The 17,379-nt window shown below is 42.7% G+C and overlaps 1 long non-coding RNA gene across 1 annotated transcript; it reads left to right on the top strand.

Moving 5' to 3' along the window:
* The first annotated feature begins 3,258 nt into the window (after positions 1-3,258).
* Positions 3,259-16,774, top strand: LOC309866871. Its single transcript, XR_014312850.1, has 3 exons — positions 3,259-10,466; positions 10,936-11,955; positions 15,743-16,774. It is a non-coding gene; the product is annotated as an uncharacterized lncRNA (long non-coding RNA).
* The last annotated feature ends 605 nt before the right edge of the window (positions 16,775-17,379 follow it).

Here is a 17,379-nt window from a genome sequence, read left to right as displayed (position 1 = left end):
CTAAATGCGGCAAAGGTCAGGTCAGAAGTCAGTTCAGGACCAGTCAGGGAATCTGAGGCAGTCATTCTAAGGCTCGGCAGTGGGAAGATCGGAAAGGTCTCCCATCGCCCCCAATAGGCTGCTGCCCGGGGCAACAAGCCCTCTGGCCTCCCTCCCTCCACCGGGCCAGTGGAATGCTGCTGAGTCATCACCGTCTTACAGAGCAGCCTGAGAGATTTGTGACTCAGAAAACTGATGGATAGTGTCGTGTTTCACTGCCCCAGCGCTTCCCTGCCACACAGATTTTCATAGTTGCACCTGTTTCACATCGAGTTGGAAACCTAAAACGTGACCCCCCAAATCAGGTAGCAGCAAAATAGATAAGCCATATTTTGAGCGGCCTACCAACAAATGATTCAGACGGAGGTATTTCTGGTTTTCAATCCCAGAGGAAGGTGAGTACCCATTAAAGCTGTTTGGTGCTTTGTACCTATGGGAGCTTTGTATTTTGGGATACTTTGAGGTTTAAGCACCATTTCAGCCTGTATTTTGTGCAGAGGCTCACACAGGGCTATTCTTTCTAAACTCTTTTTTGCTTGTGAGCACTGGAGAGACAGCGAGCTAGGTGAGGGGGTTAGGTGTTGCAGGAGCCAAGAAACGAGTCTCTTTTTCTGTGAAAGAGTGCCATGCTCAAAACAAGTCCAGTTATACCTGTTTTCATCAGCTGAAGGGGAGAACCAGATTTTAGGAAGCAGCCTAAAAGTTGCATAGTGATGGGGCGCCTGGGTGGCTCAGTCATTAAGTGTCTGCCTTCAGCTTAGGTCACAATCCTGGGGATCTAGGGTCAAGCCCTGCGTCGGGGTTCCCTGCTCAGTGCAGAGTCTGTTTCTCCCTCTCACACTCCTCCGGCTCATGCTCATGCTCGTGTTCCCTCTCTGTGTCCTTCTCTGTCAAACAATAAAAAAAATCTAAGTATAAATAAGTAAAAAATGAAAGTTGCATAATAAGAAATGAAGATAAAACCACAATGATGATTCTTTTTTTTTTTTTTTAAGATTTTATCTATTTATTTGACAGAGAGAGATCACAAGTAGACAGAGAGGCAGGCAGAGAGAGAGAGAGGGAAGCAGGCTCCCTGCCGAGCAGACAGCCCGATGCAGGACTCGATCCCAGGACCCCGAGATCACGACCCGAGCCGAAGGCAGCGGCCCAACCCACTGAGCCACCCAGGCACCCCACAATGATGATTCTTTTTTTTTTTTTTTTTTTTAAGATTTTATTTATTTGACAGAGAGAGATCACAAGTAGGTAGAGAGGCAGGCAGAGAGAGAGAGAGGAGGAAGCAGGCTCCCTGCTGAGCAGAGAGCCCGATGCGGGACTCGATCCCAGGACCCTGAGATCATGACCTGAGCCGAAGGCAGCGGCTTAACCCACTGAGCCACCCAGGCGCCCCCACAATGATGATTCTTTATTAGCACTTTGCAATCCCTCCCAAAATACTTCAGAACCTCATGAAAGAATTGCAATTGTGTAGCTACATTCCTTTTCACTTGTTGGTTACTCCTTTCAGAAAATGAGCTTCTCTGAACTCTTCTGGGAAGAAGAAAGGAAAACACTGCTAGTCTGAAGAAGACAAAAGTAAAGAATTGATACAGCTTAACAACGGAAAGTGTCAGCAATTTAAACGAAGGTCAAAGATTTTAAACCAGCTGTATAGATAAGACCAAACACAGAGAACAATTCAGGGCAGCCAATCCCTAAATGGAATAACAAAGTCCAAAGCAAAGTCATCTCAAGATTTTCCACAGTTGCTGGGAGGCCTTGTGGATGATAACATTCCTCTGCTCCCCTTATTACAATTAATCTTTGATTAAAGTGTTTTCAAAGGTCAAAGGAAAGATCAGCCTAGTAAGGATCCTAAAGCCCACGCTGGCCCTAACTATTCACTTCTCAGAACTTAGTTTTCTTTTCTGTAAAATGGGAAAGGGGGACCAGATGGCCTTTCTGTGATTCCTCCCAGATTTAGAATTTTATGATTCTAAATATTTTGCTCGTGAATTTTGTGAAAGATTTGTGCAGAATTCCATTAGTAACTGGGAGACCCCTAGAGATGTGGATATAAATAGAACTAAGGTCATAAGGGACTTGACTCAAGAGTTACATCTTTTTATAAACAGTAAAAATTAAGATCATGATAAATTTCCTACTTTGTGGAATGATAGTTGATGAGAATACTCAGAACAGACTAGCCCATGCCTACTCAAACTGACTCATTGGGGCCCCTGAGTGGCTCAGGTGGTTAAGCATCTGCCTTTGGCTCAGGTCATGATTTTGGAGTCCTGAGATTGAGCCCCATATCAGGCTCCCCACTTAGAGAGGAGTCTGCTTCTCCCTCTCCCTCTGCCTCTCCCCCTACTCTCTCTCTCAAGTAAATAAATAAAATCTTAAAGAAAAACAAAGCAAAACAACTGACTTTTCAATTGTGACACAATTGATTGTGTCACAATTAATTACAAATTACAAAAAAATCAAAAGCTGGATAAAGGACATTATCTCCTTTTTTTTTTTTTTTTAAAGATTTTATTTATTTGACAGACAGAGATCACAAGTAGGCAGAGAGAGACAGGGAAGCAGCTCCTGCTGAGCAGAGAGCCTGATGCGGGGCTCAATCCCAGGACCCTGGGATCATGACCTGAGCCAAAGGCAGAGGACTTAATCCACTGAGCCACCCAGGCACCCCAGGACATTATCTCCTTATAAAGACCAGAAGAATAACAGTAGAAAGGAAAACTGAGTGATTTTGTTTGAGTGAATCTGATTTTTTTTATTATCTTCTTATAAATCTGTGTATTGTTTAAAGAATGTAATAGAATACACACAAAGGAAAGTTTGGAGGTAAACCTTGATATCTAATAAGACATTAATAATTTCCCACAATGATGATATTTCCTTAATTTAAAAATAAAAAGTGGAAACAAATGGAGAAAAAAAAATGTGGTGTTAAAAAAAAAGCCTACCATCTACATTATAGACTATGAATAAATATTGATTGATTGATTTTCTTGGAACTCAAAATACACACTTATATCTGGATTCTTCTACCACTGTCCCAATTATTGTTCATTCATTCTTTTAATCTTTATTGAGTTCCTGTAAAGTGAAATTTGCTAAGCACAGAGAATATAAAGATGAATTAGAAAGGCCCTATCCTTAGAGAGCTCATGATTAGCAAGCTAATTGCTGACCACCAAGAAGCAGCAGGTTTGGTAGGTACTAGGATTGAAGTAATAGGCCCAGAGGAATATTTTGTAGCACACTGATTCACATTTACACAATCTTGGGACCAACTTTATAGTAAACCCAACTTCTTATGCAATGGGGACTCTCCCTCCAGAAGTATTGCAAAGATTAAATGTGAAAATAAATGTAAAAGTAACTTTAAAAGCCTGAAGCACTGTACGTAGAATCTGATAAGCCTAAATATGACATAATAAGTTGTGGTCTAACTTCTTCACAGCAGAATAAAATAGTAGAACTGTAAGAAAACCTGGAGCTCATCTAATCCTATCCTCTCATTCTATAGAACAGAAAACTGAGGCCCCAAGATCAGAGGGACTTATGCAGGAATTCCCAATTTGTTAGTGGCCCAGTCAAATCTCTTTTCTGGCATCATGATCTGACTTAACACAAAGAAGTCATGGTATATATTTCCTATAACATATATATTGCAAAAGAAATGTGACATATTGATTCTTTGGGCAGGTATCTTTATGATGAGCTGCTCATTTGGAAGTTCAGAGATTTGCTCACTTGGCAAGCATCTTTGGGGATGACTACTACCCGCCTACAGAAAGAAAACCACAGCTTTTCTCCTTTTTGAACAAGGCTTTGAATAAAGGTTTGAGAAGCAGCAATAAACTGCTACTGGCAACTACAGCCTTAGATCAAAGAACAACCTTTACGTGGGTACAGAAGAAAACCCACTACTGGTTGTAAAACTTCAGGAAACACCATTAACAGGGTAACCTTAGAAACAGGATGTGAGTAGAGAATAGTTCAATCACACACACACACACACACACACACACACACAAACCTCATTAGATCACCAAAGCCATATTGCATCAAAATCACAGATAGAGGATGTTAAAGGAAATGGCAGTTCTAAGAAATCTTTATTTCAACAAGACTTTCTCAGCTAGATTCTTAAGAGTACTGAAAATAAGCATGTAATAGTTCTCTGTAGGACACTGAAAATTATGTTCAGAGAAACGCTTTCCCTTAGTCCCCACACCTTCTGCCCGTTGCACAGTCAAGTTCCCCAAATGCTTGAACCATCTCACACCTACAGCGTCAGCTCTAGAAAGTGGAGTCTTTACGGGAGCAAAAAACCCCAGGTTTGGGAGACAGACAACTTGGACTGTGTTCCACACTTTGCTACTCAATTGCTCTGTGACTGCAGGCGTGTCGATTGCCCTTCCTGGGTCTTAGATTTTTCACTTGCACAAGCAGGGCTTAGAGGTACCACCCAGCACTAGACAGACTGTGGTACCAGATCTGGCCCAGCTGTTCCACTGAACCCCGTCCTCCGTCTAGGAGGGCCTTTCCACCAAGAAGTCACAAGGGGCTTTCCGTGGGGGAGGTCGCTAGAAGCTTCCCCTTGGTCTCCCAAGGAGCTCAGCAGCGGCCAGCCCCGCGGCTCCGCGGCCACCGCCTGTTCCTCCAAGCCCGGTGGTCGGCCCGCGGCCCCCAGCCGGCTTCTGGCCGCGTCCCTGGCGGTCCCCTTCGGCTCAGACCGGGCTCAAAACCCGGCCGGCGGGAGGAGATAAGAAACCACAGAGGGGAAATGGAAACGGGCCCTTCTGAAACAAAAGAGCCCACGAGGGTGCTTCTCGGGCGCCCAGGCCGCCCCGTAAACAGGAAGGGTCGGCTCCGCGGCAGTTTGAGCCGAGGTTTCGAGATAAAGGCAGCTTTTCTTATTTCTCCGGAGGCACTGTGTTCACAAAGCGTGCCGGTAAACGGCAACGCGCGCGGCCTCCCTGAGCAAGGGGTCAGGGCGGCAGTGGTTGGAGATCACCCCTCGCAGGGCCACCGGCCACGGCCATGGCCTTTAGCATCGTTTTTAACACAGCTATTTGTCTCAAGTCCCTCCGAGGGCGAACGAAAAAGCAAGCGTCGCGCCTAAGCCTTTCAAGAGCGCGCGGGCGGGCGGGGCAGGGCGGGGCGCGGGCAAGGGCACTATATCTCCCGGCGGAGGAGCACACGACAGGCTGACAACACACGCCCCAAAATGCGCTCGGTTGCCGGTTGCTTAGTTGGCGCTGCTGAGCCTTCTTTCCTCGTTCAGTTTGACAAGGACGCTGTGATAGGCCAGCGCGACCCTGCAGTGGTTGGCCGGAAAGAGTCGAGCCGCCTGATTGGCCGCGCCGCACCTGCAATGCGTCAAGCCGCGGCGGGCGTGGAGGGCTCCGCGTGAATGGTTGTGGCTGGCGGGGCAGCTGGCTGCCTTCGGGAGGGAGCGGCTCCGCCTATGGCCGCCATCTTTACTAGTGGCAGCGCGGACGGCCCCGGAGTCTTTGGCCGGTAGAGAAAGGCTCTGTGACCGAAGTTTCCTTTAGGGTTTCTTTTTCCCTTTTTACTTTGCGGAGGGTGGTTTTGTGTTGGCTCCGGTCCCGGGGATGTGGTGGGGGTAGAGTTCGAGGAGGGCTCCGGCGAGAGCTTTCGCCGCCGCCTCAGGAAAACCGCTTGCTTTTGCGTTCTCTCGGCGTGCGCGGTTCCTTTCGTTTTCTAGAAGCGAAAAGGAGATTTGCTTTCTGGGCTTGTTGCTCGAGCTGGAAAGCCGTTCTGGAAAGCTCTCCCGAATACGTCATTGGTTCTCGCTCCTGCTGCGCCGCGGTCCCGCCCGCACGGTCTGCGGTTTTTTTTGGAACTGTAAATCAAACAGCCGTCCTGGGACCAGTGTCCCGGCTCCGGAGACAGTGCCCTGCAGGGGCAAAACGGAGCTTGCCTGACAGGGCACGAGACGTCGGCCGAAAATTACTTTGATCATATCAGTTTATTTGCCTTTTTAGGCAACTGCTGTGTTTGTGTGTGCATCCGCTTCTGATCCGTCTCTGATGTCCACCCCCGCAAAACGGGAAAAGGAAGAAAAGCCCTCTTTGCGTCCCAAGTGGTCGTTGTGTGGGACTCATCCCCCCGGTTCCGTGGATGTGGGTGAAAGGAAGGAATATGTTCTCTGGATGAGTTAGATGGGGAGACGGAAGAGGCCAGGGTCGTGCTGTTGAGCGGGAGGTGATGTCTTTGTTGGTTTTATTTGAGCTGCGCAGGTGCAAATTCGGTGGAGTGTGGCTATCCAAAGGTGAACCCTGGCGCTGCCTGGGTGTGGGTGTTGCCATGGCTACGGGGAGAGGTGGCTGGGGAATTGCGGGGCCAATAAACCCAGCAGGGCCAGGCCTCTTCCATGTATGAAGTCCTCCATTCCCGTCCCTGTCCACGATTCCTGAATTGATCTATACAAGGCACACCTGGGTGTGTCAGTCACTGTGTCGGCTGATACAGGTGTGTTCACTGCCTTCTGTGGATTTTCTGATTAGACGCTGCCTGAAGCAGAGTGGTTTGGGTACCGTTTGCCACACATTTTGATTTGCAGGTTGTTGCCACTCCTCCCTAGCCTTAACCAATTCGGAACATTTGATTATCGGCTTTTATGCCTTTTTCCATAGGTAAACCATCACTTTCCCTTAGGGTGCCTTCCCTTTAAAAAGAACACTCCCATTTGCCGTGTCTCAGTATACTGCCAGAGCACTGAGTTCATGGACATTGCAAAAGAAAGAAAATTGCAGCTTTGCATAATCTCCATATAGCAACAACCACTTGGGCCTCTGTGGAACACTCAGTAATTCAGTGTTCTTTGGCAGCTGCAGTGCGAGGAGCAGCCACTTTGCTTGCTGTGTGAAGTACAGCAAAGGACTAAATCTTCCAGAACGGTGGCTTCTGCTGTAGTATGAAGAGAATCGAGTCTATCTCACAGAGCCCTTGTGAGTTTTGCATGAGATGTGAATGTGCCAGCGCTGTAAATTACAGAACTACTGATAATGATATGCAGTTACTAAAGCATTTATTGAAGGCCCGTAACTGTCTGACCTTATGAGAGAGAGATTTTCCTTCAAGATTTTCTACTTTGTGGGAAGAACAACAGATGGAGAAACTCAGATCCAAAATCTTAAATGGCATAATTTTTTTTTCCTTAATAGAAGGCATAGTATTAATATAGCCTTATTAGCATACACTGCCAGATTTGAGGACTCTTGGGGTGACTGGCTGATCCGTTTGCCCTAGGACTTTCTTGGCTTTAGCATCAAAGGCCCATGTCCTGGAGAGCCTCTCTTCTCCCAGGCAAACCAGGACATTGGGGCACCGCTGGACTGTCTGCAGTGTGCAAGATGGGAGGGTGAACAGAATGGGAAATGAAGATTCCTGCCGTATAGAGGCGATTAGGTTTCCCTGCAGCTGAAGGCCACTGGTTACAAGAAATGAGATAAGCGTGTGCTGACACCTGAAGCTCATCCAAAGTCAAACTGATACTCCCATCGATCTTTATTCTCCCTTCTCTCTGTCCCCACACATGTTTTTGTTGTCGTTGTATTTAATTCAAATCTTTATCTCTGGTAAAGTCTTTATTGAGCTTTTAGTCACTTCAGAGTGATTGAGTTCTTTTTTATGCCATGGAGCCCTTTGCCAGCCCAGTGAAGCCTCCTGGCTGCTATGGTTTGTTGCCCATATTCATAATTGAAGACAAGCTACATTTCACTTTGAGGTTGGTGAAAATAAAGATGTTCTGCTTTTCCAACCAAGTTCATGTACCTTGTGAATTCCCTGCATGGAGAGTCCTTGCCCCTGCATTGCCCCATTGCAGCTTTCTCTCTACTCTGTCCCCTTTTACATTCTTTCACCTTGACATTTCTGCTGCCACCGCCATAGTTCTAGGCACTGCTGCTGTTCCCTAACTCTCACAAATACCTTCATTGGTTTCCCACGCTTAGTTCCATCTTCTGCCCAGCCCATGGAGTGGTTTTCCTAAAGCACACATCTGATTATGTAATTTCCTCCTCAGACTTGCTTTGGCTTCCTGTGGCCTCGAGGATTAAGTCCAGATTCCTTAGGAGTTCCTTCAGGGTTCTTCGGAAGCTGGCCTTTTCAGTCCTGATAACCTACAACCCTTTGCGTCTCCTAGATTTGAGCCATGTGAATTGTTATTCAATATTTGTGCTTTCCCCCTCTATCCTTTATTCACATGTTTCTCTTGGCCTAGAATTCTGATTTCCATCATCGCTACCTCACAAAGAAGGCTTACTTCAAATGCAGAGTTAATGGAAATAACCTCTTCCTCCCCTGAGCTCCCTTAGCACTTTATTTCACCCTCTTCTGTACCACATTCTACTTTTATTGAGTATTTGATTATTCATTCCATAAATATCAAGTACCTGTTGTTAATTTTGGACCTGTACTAGAGGCAATGGGGATATGAGGTAAAACTGATTTGTACCTTTGTTTTGTTTTTATTTTTGTTTTCATTTGCAGAACAGATTTATTTAAATGTTAATTTTGGTTGAATTTAGGGGACCTGGTGGAGACTATGTGGGGCTTCCTAAAACCACCCCCAAGTCACTGATCTCACAACTGCTTTCCTTTTATTTCTCCCTCTCACCTTTTAAAACTGATCTTCATGGACTACCTTAGCATACTTCTAGACTGTCCTCCAGTAGTCCACTCTGTGTGGCATTAAATATTTATTTCTGAAACTTGCCTCTCTAAGCTGGTCTTCCTTAGACAATTGTATTTCTTCTTTTTAAAATTCCAGTGTCATGAATGTACAGTGTTATATTAGCTTCAGGTGTACAATAGAGTGATTCAACAATTCCATATATTACTTAGTGCTGCCCAAGATAAGTGTACTCTTAACCCCCTTCGTCTATTTCACCAGACCCCCCTCCCTGCTCCCCTTTGTTTGTTCTCCATAGTTGAGAGTCAGGTTTTTGGTTTGTCTCTTTTTCTTTTCCCTTTGTTCATTTGTTTTATTTCTTAAATTCCACCTGTGAGTGCGATGATACGGAATTTGTCTTTCTCTGACTGGCATATTTCACATAGCATTGTACTCTCTAGATCCATCAATGTCATTGCAAAAGACAGCATTTTACTCTTTTTTCTTTCTTTCTTTCTTTTTTTTTTTTTTAAAGATCCTGTTTATTTATTTGACAGAGATCACAAGCACGCCATGCAGAGACAGGGTGGGGGAGGCAGGCTCCCTGCTGAGCAGAGAGCCCGATATGGGGCTCCATCCCATCCCAGGACCCTGGGATCATGACCTGAGACGAAAGCAGAGGCTTTAACCCACTGAGCCACCTGGGCGCCCCCATTTTACTCTTTTTTATGACTGAGTAATGTTCTGTTGTATATATACGCCACATCTTCTGCATCCATTCATCAGTCGTTTCACACTTGGGCCGCTCACATAGTTTGGCTGTTGTAAACAGTGCTGCAATAAATATAGGGGTGCATATATCCTTTTGAATTAGTGTTTCTTTGGATAAATATCCAATAGTGCAATTACTGGATCATAGGGTAGTTCTATTTTTAATTTTTTGATACTGTCTTCTGGAGTGGCTGTACCAGTTTGCTTTCCCACTAATAGCACATCAGGGTTTTTTCCTCCACATGCATGCCAGTACTTGTTTCTTGTGTTTTTGATTTTAGCCATTCTGACAGATGTGACATGATAGTTCATTGTGGTTTCAATTTGCATTTCCCTGATGATGAGTGATGTTGAGTGTCTGTTAGCCATCTGTATGTCTTTGGAGAAATGTATGTTCATGTCTTCTGCCCATTTTTTTACATTGGATTATTATTATTATTATTTTTAGTGTTGAGTTGTAGAAGTTCTTTATATGTTTTGGATACTAACCCTTTATCAAATATGTCATTTGCATGCATCTTCTCCCATTGTAGGCTTTTAGTTTTGTTGGTTGTTTCTTTTGGTGTGCAGAAGCTTTTTATTTTGATGTAGATCCAACAGTTTTTGTCAACTAGTTTTAAAGGACTTACATTTCAGTTTGGGAGATAATGCAAATCTAAGAAATATGTTTTCAAGGTAGAAGAAAACAAGTATTTCAGAAGTGCAAAGGAAAAACTCATTTTACTAAACAGATCACAAAAAAACTTTGTGGAGGAAGTGACCTTCAAGCTTATATGGGAAGGCATTCCATGCAGAGGGAATACCAGGAACAAAGCAAGGAGGCTGAAAAGAGCAGCCTGTGTTGGGGAAGGGGAAGTTTAATCTGTTATTAAGGGGCCTCAGGAGAGATCAGGCTGGTGTCAGGTTGGTTAAGGGTTGACAGAGAATAGCAACATGCCCCAGACAAGAAGATAAGACTATCCTGTATGCATGGAATCCTTTGAAGAGTTTTGACAAGAGACTGACAAAATCAAAGGTGATTCAAGAATAATTATGTGGCACCATAGTGGGAGGTGAATTTTATAGAGTGATTGAAGAGGGGAGACTTATAAAGGCAATAGCAATGAGAATAATGGCAAATATTTATTGAGCACTTAAAAAAATGCTGTGCAGTATCTTTATTTGTAGTATCTTGTCTATTGCTCACAAAAACCCCATTATTCACTCCTTTTCACAAATAAGGAAATCTAAGAATAAATAACTTGTCCAGGTTCACCCATGGTGACAGAGCTGGAAGTTGAACCATATCTGCCTGCAGTAGTTGGTCCACGAGTTAACTATAATATGAAAATGTTAGCAGTGGAATTAGAGATGATCTAAGAAATGATGCTCTTTTTAAGTAGTAGTATTTTTTTACTTTATGTTTGAAGTAAAAAATGAAAAAACAACAAATATCACCAAGTTTGGGCTAAATTCCTGCACTGTCGTCTTCTTTTTTTTTTAAGGATTTTATTTCTTTGTCAGAGAGAGAGAGACACACAGTGAGAGCGTGTGCGCATAAGCACGGGAAGCAGCAGGCAGAGCAAGCAAAGGAGAAACAGGCTCCCTGCTGAGCAAGGAGCACCATGCGGGACTCGATCCCAGAATCCTGGGATCATGATGTAAGCCAAAGGCAGACATCCAACCACTGAGCCACCCGGGCATCCCCCAAGATTGTCTTCTTAAATATTGATCTCACTGTGTATCTCTTGCATACTTTCCTATAGTGAAGAAATAAGACACCAGTAAGCAAAATACAGTTGCTACAGTTTTGCCTCAGTTTATAAAAACTCATAATACCAAAATGGAGAAAGGGTTTAAATGCTAGTTGGCCTTGGCCTTCTACTTGGACTCCTCAGAAACCTCACAGAAGAAAGGAGCCAAAGCACTGTCTTGGAGGTTTACCAAATTATGCTACCAAAAAACCTATTGGGGATGTCTCCTGAATGTGAACTAGAACTTTTCAAAGTATTTGCCTTGGGTGAAAGATTTCTTGGGCTAGCATCTGTTTAAAGATGTTTAATGGATTCAGAGCACTGGAGGAGTGGTTTTTCCTATGCTCTTGGTCAAGTCTGCGACCCCCACCCACTTTGCCTTCCTAAGAAAAAAAGCGATAAGGAAAAAGAGCTAGTGACTGTGCCTTGAGGAACCACTGGATTGCTTGCTTCCCCTTGGTACTATCTTCCCAATCGTTGAAGATTATAAAAAGAGCAGTGGGAGTGGCAAGCAGCGGGAGTGGCAGGCAAAGGGAGAGGGAGAAGCAGACTCCCCACTGAGCAAAGAGCCTACAAAGAGCCTGATGGAGGACTCGATCCCAGGACCCCAGGATCATGACCTGAGCGGAATGCAGACGCTTAACCAACTGAGCCATCCAGGCATCCCTGCTTGGTTGTTTTTTAATCTTAAGACGGTCTAAAGCAAAAATGGTCATCTTTCTACTACTAGAATTTGGGAGATGAAACATCATAGCACCATTATTCATTAAGGTAAGCATTCAAATTCATCACTGATAAAAACATTTTTCAAATAATAATAGCCATGTTGATAGACCTAACCTTTGAAACTTTGAGGTTCTAGTCTCTTTTATTTTAAATTTTGTGCCACCCTAAATGTGTATGATTCAACTAAAAAACAAGATACATAAGTGAGATTTTTCATAGAACATTTTCCTGTAATATTTAGTACAATTGATGTTTTCAATCAATGTTCATTTATTATCTTGAAGAGTAGTGACTACATGAGTTATTTTCAGAATGGTTTCCCAGTGGGTTTTTTGTATTCCCTTGTGTTCCTCTTCCTAATTAATGTCAGTATTTGCTAAATTTATTACAGAAAGACTGATAAAGAGGAAACCTGTCATAATCTATAAATTTGTCTAGAACTTGTATGTTTAAAAGGTGCAGAGAGGGAACAAAACCTGCCATTTGAGAATTTCTTCTCTGTGAATAATTTATGATGGGATAATTGGACACTGAACAAAATTTACAAACATCTCCAAATCTTTATCTCCGCCTGGAAACTTGTTGCAGTGATAGTTATTTCAGTAAGACAAGGCTGCTGAGATTCCCAAAAAGGATGAGATTCTAACTGGCTTTTAGGAATCCAGTATGATGGATTTCCTTGGAACTGAATGAAATCTATTTTACTCTTTTATTACAGTTTAATTAACCCTACACTCAATGTGGGGCTCAAACAACGCCCTGCTAGAAGATTCTTTATGCTGTATGCAGATCATCTTGCCACTTAAAATGGACTTCACTGGGGTACCTGGCTGGCTTAGTTGGAAGAACATATGACTCTTGATCTCAGGGTTGTGAGTTCAAGTCCCACATTGGGTCTAAAGAACTTAAAATCTTTAAGGAGTGCCTGAGTGGCTCAGTTGGTTGAGCGTCTGGTTCTTGATTTCAGCTCAGGTCGTGATCTTGGGGTCCTGGGATCAAGCCCTGCCTTGGGCTCCACACTCAGTGGGGAGACTGCTTCTCTCCTTCTCCCTCTCCCTCTGCAACCCCCACCCCGCTGTCTCTCTCAAAATAATAAGATCTTAAAAATCTGTCAATGAAAAGATCTGTAAATGGTGCAAACAGCATCATCAGTGACCTGTATTGAAGCTCTCACATGGGCAAGGCTCTATGGGAGGTACCAGGCTTGCAAAGAATTACACACAGCTCTGTCCTTTAGGTGCTCACAGCTAGACTATCATCTGCCTGCAGGCAAGGACCATGTTTCTATTAATGTTGGTTTTGTAATGTTTATATTGGCTTATATCCTCAGTATACAACCATGTCTGACATGTGGTAGTTGCTAAATAAATATATGTCAAACATTTGGATCAACAGCTATTAAAATAGTTGGAGAGAAAGAGAGAGTTAAATAAAAGGAAAGCTGCTATTCTGTAATATAGCTTTTAAAAAGGAAAATATTACATTATGTGCTTTTAAAACACCTTTAGAAATATTGAACATACACAAAATAATATATATAGTAAATGTAAATTAATAAGCTTAACCCATCACCTATTCAAATAACTAGAAAGTTACTAACACTATGGGAAATAACTTCCAAATGTCATCCTCACACCTCCCACCAGCCCAAACTGCACTCTTGATTCAGGAGTGTTTTAACTTTGAGATGTATAAATCAGGATTTACAGAAGGCAAATCTGTGTAGTTCTTTATCAGGAATTACACATTTGTGGGACGCCTTATAACACTGGTTATAAGTCAAGATTTACTGAAGCAGAGCATAAAAATAAAGACAAGACTAACAGAATGGCATTATAGCAACATTTATCATCTCAAACAAGAGTTGTTACACCAGTGTTGACTAGGAGCATGCCTTCGGATGTTATGCAGTATAGCGTATCATGTCTAGTAGCATAAACTTGAATTCTAAAGAATTATTATAAATGAAGAGGGTTCCTTTCCAGGACCGTTTTACCCTTCATGTTAATCTTTGTACATCTAGTTTCCATTGCAGTTCTATATGCAATCACTCAAACAAACCGTCTTCCTCATTTCTTTCAATTTTTAATTTTTTGACATAATTTCAGAGTTACAGAAAAGTTACAAGAACGGGGCGCCTGGGTGGCTCAGTTGGTTAAGCTTCTGGCTTTGGTTCAAGGCATGGTCCTAGAATCCTGGGATTGAGTGCCGTCAAGCTCCCTGCTCAGTGGAGAGTCTGCTTCTCTGTCTCCCTCTCTCCCTCTGCCCTTCCCCCTGCTCATGCTCACTCACTCTCTCTCTCTCAAAAAAAAAAAAAAAGTTACAAGAGTAGTACAAAGGATTCTCGTGTACCCTTCCCCTGTTTTTCCTAACTGTTAACGTTTACACATTGGCACATTTGCACGTGTTTTCTTGTGCTCGCTCTCTAGTGGCAGACATCATGCCCCTTTGTCCCTAAGTAGTTCAGTGTATAACTCAGAAATAAGACCATTGTCTCACATAACTATAGTACAGTTACCAAAATCAGGAAGAGGACGTAATACCATTGTTTATTATTGTCTAATCTATAGTCAAAATTTGTTGTCCTAATACTGTTTTTTACAGCAGAAGAAAATCCCACATCATGCATTGCATTCAGGTGTCACATCTCTAGTTTCATTTAATGTGGAATCCTTCTTCATTTTGTCTTTGTTTTTAACAGCATTGACTAATTTACTGATTTCTAACCAATCAATATGCTGAGAATTTTTAAGGAACTAAGTATATTTCAAGTAACTGAATTAATCACTGTCAGGACCCACAGGAAAAGGTTTAGGTGCTGATTATCTTATCTTACATTCATTAAAAAATAACACCCAAAGAAATGGTAGAGCAAAGGATGAGAAAAAGCAATTTAGAATTCTAGACATTTCCACCCCCATAGTGACACAATCCACTGTTAAGAGAAAATAGAAAACAGACTAAGACAGGTTAGGTAATTAATTGATCAGAAGCCCTCCAGGTCTCCTGCTTCCTGGATCCCTGTACTTTTGTCTTTAGCATATATGCCTAATGGAAAAAGTCATTATAAAACCCTGAAAGTAGTACATTGGTTTATTTTTATTAATTTCATCTACTGTGTTTGCTTTGCCCATAGAATTCTGCCTACTGGTGATCTCTATCTGGTAGTGATCAGCCATGTATAATAGCTGTATAATAGTTGATATTTGATTTATATTATAATGGGTTTTTTTAAAGATTTTATTTATTTATTTGACAGGCAGAGATCACAAGCAGGCAGAGAGGCAGGCAGAGAGAGGAGGAAGCGGACTCCCCACTGAGCAGAGAGCCTGATGCAGGGCTTGATTCAGGACCCTGGGACGATGACCTGAGCTGAAGGCAGAGGCTTTAACCCACTGAGTCACCTAGGCGCCCCTATATTATAATGTTTTTAATGCAATATTTGTCTTATATAGACTCTGATTTTATCTTGGGATCATGTACACAGGGTTTAGACAGCCGTGTGACAATTTGTCTAGGACACAAGTGTAATGTGACCTTACTGATGTGCTTTATAGTAGACAAGGTGGGCTCTGATGGAGAGGAAACTTCTAACCAGGTGCTGTTCTGACCTTTCCACTAAAGTATCCCAACAGGATAGGGGTCCGAGGGTGTCTCCTACTGCGGGCTTGAGGGTCTAGCCTGAGTGAGTCTACCCAAAGCAACACACCTCTTTGAAACTTCATGTATTTTGTATTTAAAATTCATACACATATTATGTTTCTTTTAATTAAAAAGATATTGTTGTCCTCCCTGAGCCCTGATCATCTAGGAGGATTTATTCTTCTTACAGCTTCAAATACCACTGTACAGCAGCACACCCCAGTTTGAGAAACACATGGACAGACCCGGGAGGAGAGTTGCGGAATTCCAGGCTCAGGGTAACTGATGAGCGACGCCCTGACAGGTGAAAGGCAGTCTGTGAAGTGCAAAGTGGGGCTCCATGAAGAGTAGTCATGTGGACTTTGATGCCACCATGAGGAGTTGGAGATATACAGTGAACAAGAGCACTGCTGCAGATTTAGAACCCTTTGTTACCCCCTTTGCCTTGGGCAAAGCACTTCTGAAATCTGGACTTGGGTTTCCTTATCCAGAGAAAGGCAATACCAGAATAAGCGACCATAAGTTTCCTTTTGGCTGTAGTGTTTTGTGATGCATATTGAACTAATGAAGGCATTAGCTTGTTAATGGTTCCCATCTTTCATAATTTACAAATTTAATCTGAAAGGTGCTCTTAACATGTTATTACTAGCCACCTGCTGCTGATAATACACAGTATCAGTTTCAAGGCAATGAGTATATTTATGCTTGTAAAAATATCATGGGGGCGGGGGTGGGGGTTGGATGGAAACAAATAACACTGTGAGATCTAGGCCTGCCATCTTATGGATCCTGAATGGAACTACCGAAATACAGGGTCTGTTGGGAGATGATTTTTGCACACATCAAGTGAATACTTGCTTACGTGTGTGTAGCTCATTTCCAAAGGAGTTTGTACAGTATCTTGAAATCAATTTTCTTTGATAAATCTTAGTTTTAACCCTCTAGTAAAGAATTGAAGTAAATCTAAGAAAGCCCCTACCTCCAGTTTTAGTTCTTTATCGATCCCAATAATTATTTTCCAGGCAAACTTTCAATTTCTAAATGGCTATCTTTTGCTTTTGAAATTACTTGGGACAAAAGAATGTTCTTTGAAATGATGGTGCAGAAGCGCTGGTGTACATATTTTGTGAAAGCTGTGATCAGCCACGATTGTGAAATGTAACTGTCTTCTTTTTTTCTTTCCTATGTCTGAGAAATGAGAATAGATGGTTTTCCACTGCAACTAGGATGAGCATTTGTGGAACTTATCCTTCCATCGCTTGCGACACACCATAGCATTTATCTTCTGGCATGTAAAAAAATTCACAACACGGAACTTTTGTTCACAGTGAACATGGGGGAGTTAGACAGTAGCAAACATTTTTCAACTCTTTTGAAACTGTGACTCTAAAATATTGCAAAGAAAAGACCAAGGGCAGAAAGACTGCATCCCAAGTAGATGATGGAATTTGTCTCTGGTTACACTTTGCTTTGTCCAAAACAGATCCAAAGAAAATCATTCAGCCGCCCTTCCCAATAATATAATTTGAGACACTGAAATATCCTGAAGGTCGCTTCTAATGGGCATTCTAAAATTTTCTCTGGGGCAAAAACAGTAATGCTCCTCTTTAAGGTTGCTGACTTCACGAAGCTTTTTAAACTGTGTTCTACTTCCCACCAGTTTTCAATTTATTTTCAGTATGCTTCAGTATTTGTGGTGGTTTTAGTCCCTTTCAAGTTGAAACGCGATTATGATAGTACAGTAGAAGGCAGCTCTTGGACGTGGCTGACAGTGCAAGTATTACTTGATACAACTTATTTCCACCAGTATGGATCCTTCTTTCTGAA

This window comes from Mustela nivalis (assembly GCF_964662115.1).
Source record: "Mustela nivalis genome assembly, chromosome: 6".
In the NCBI taxonomy this organism is placed as follows: domain Eukaryota; kingdom Metazoa; phylum Chordata; class Mammalia; order Carnivora; family Mustelidae; genus Mustela; species Mustela nivalis.
Note: the sequence above shows the minus strand (reverse complement) of the source record. Positions and strands in the feature narration are given on the sequence as shown.